The sequence below is a fragment of the Macrobrachium nipponense genome, chromosome 16 (genome assembly GCF_015104395.2).
Source record: "Macrobrachium nipponense isolate FS-2020 chromosome 16, ASM1510439v2, whole genome shotgun sequence".
Taxonomy (NCBI): Eukaryota; Metazoa; Arthropoda; class Malacostraca; order Decapoda; family Palaemonidae; genus Macrobrachium; species Macrobrachium nipponense.
The window spans coordinates 68,877,727-68,880,226 of record NC_087209.1 but is presented as its reverse complement, the minus strand read 5'-3'; the positions used below and the strand labels follow the sequence as shown (position 1 = coordinate 68,880,226).

General features: G+C 28.6%; 1 protein-coding gene across 1 annotated transcript in view; it reads left to right on the top strand.

Annotated features, from left to right (window-relative positions):
- Positions 1-2,500, top strand: part of LOC135195795 (leucine-rich repeat neuronal protein 1-like) — a 41,033-nt gene that overhangs the window by 1,108 nt on the left and 37,425 nt on the right. The window lies entirely within an intron of this gene.

Below are 2,500 nucleotides of genomic sequence, written 5' to 3'. Positions count from 1 at the left end.
GTAAATATTTATAGTTATACGTGTTTACTTATAAATATTTACATTTTATTTTACTCACAGGCCACAGATAGGGCCTGAAAGTACTCGAGTGTTGAGTAAAGTAAAATGTAAATATTTATAAGTAAACACGTTATACACGGTAATTTCGTGTTTTTTTTTCAATAATAATAATAATAATAATAATAATAATAATAATAATAATAATAATAATAATAATAATAATAATAATAATAATAATAATGTTAAAAAAATTCACAATTATATATTAAAATATATTTCTATGTAAAAATATAAAACAAAGACTTTCATCAGTGTAACGTTACACTGATGAGGAACACCGTTCAGGTGTTCGAAAGTCTTTGTTTTATATTTTTACATAGAAATATATTTTAATATATAATTGTGGATTTTTTTAACAATTTGCTTTCACGAGACTGAATTTTTTAACAACAACAACAACAACAGCAACAACAACAACAACAACAACAACAACAATAATAATAATAATAATAATAATAATAATAATATCGAAACTGTAAACTGTAAATATCGATTATTTCATTCCATAGTTCTTTCTTTTAAATTTTTCTTTAGAAATAGATAATAATTCTGTGTCTCCCGCTAATAAACAAGTAACGCCTTTCAAATTTCAGAATACGTCCGTGACCCATGTTTTAAAAAACTTCATTTTTGACCTCTTGACCTTGGCTAGATGCAGTTGGTCATCTTCCCAAGACATTTAAGGGATCATGAATATTTGATCGCGACGACTGCGTTTTGACCTTCGGATTCCACTGGCCTGGAAATAATGTCGGGAAGGGTTGCGTTGGGGGAAGGGGGGGAGAGGTCAATGGCTGGGGATTAAATTTTAAATGGGACTAGAAGGTTCTATATCAAATTTGGAATGAGTGTGAAAAGTTGTAAATTAAATTTGGAAGGAGTGTGAAAGGTTGTAAATTAAATTTGGAAGGAGTGTGAAAGGTTGTAAATTAAATTTGGAAGGAGTGTGAAAGGTTGTAAATTAAATTTTGAATGAGTGTGAAAGGTTGTAAATTAAAATTTGGAATGAGTGTGATGGGTTATGAATTTAATTTCGAATGACTGTGAAAGGTTGTAAATTATATTTGGAGTGAGTGTGAAAGGTTGCATATATAATTTTGAATGAGTGCGAAATGTTGTAAATTAAATTTTGAATGAGAGTGAAAAGTTGTAAATTAAATTTGGAATAAGTGTGAAAGATAATGGAATGAAAGGTTGTAAATTAAATTTTTAATGAGTTTCACAAGTTACAATTTAGTTTTGGAATAAGTGTGACAAGTTATGAATTAAATGTTAAAAGTGAATGAAAGATTCTTAATTAAATTTGGAATGCGTAAAAGATTGTAAATTAAATTTAAATTTGGAATATGTGTGAAAGTTTATAAATGGAATTTGTAATAAGTGTGAAAGGTTGCAAATTAAATTTGGAAATTCTGAATAAGTGTGAAAGATTGTAAAGTATATTTGGAATAAGTATGAAAGGTTTTATATTGAATTTAGAATAAGCAAGAAGTTTTGAAAATAAAATTGGGAAGACTTGTGAAAAGCCGCAAATTATATTTGAAATGCGAAAAAAATTCAAATTTGGAATAAGTGTGAAAGGTTGTGAATTGAATTTTAAATGTGAATGGAAAGATCTAAATTAAATTTGGAATGATTGTGAAAAGTTGTAAATAAATCTGGAATAAGTATGAAAGGTTCTAAATTAAATTTGGAAAAGGTGTCAACGGTTCTAAATCAAATTTTGAATATATGTGAAAGGTTGTAAATTAAGTTCTCAAAAGGTGTGAAAGGTTGCAAATTACACTTTGAACAAGTGTGAAAGTTTCCCAAATTAATTTGGGATACGTTTCAAAGGTTACAAACTACATTTGGAATAAGTGTGAGAGGTCGTAAATTGAATATGGAATATGTGTGAAAGGTTGTAAATCAAAATTGGCATAAATGCAAAAGGTTGATAATTTTATTTGGAATAAGTGTGAAAGGTTATAAGTTTAATTCTGATTAGGTGTGAGAGGTTGTGTATTAGATTTTAACAGGAATAAAAGGATGGTAATCAAATTATTAAGGTGTTATAAAGGTTTTGAATGGATAGGAGCGAATAATGGTGAATGACCATATCCACGGATACTAAATTTTGTGAATGAATATTTCCCTCGTAAAGAAAGACCACGAATTAACTTTGGAAGCAAAATACGGTTAATTCTCAATCAACCCCAGACTGTAAATCTATGCCTGTAAAAAGGACCTCCTTATCATTCTTGTTTTTCATTTACCTAGAGGAGAATATTTGGGTATTCAACCACCGATCAGCTTTATAAAAAGAAAGGCAAGTGAAGGTGCTATTCATTTAGAATCAATAAGACAGTTTTTAATTACAACTCTTGTTATTGGTTGAGTTATGGAGCAGAGGCTTCGTGTTCCAATTAGTAAAACGGAGGATTATGACCTCTGGTATTTT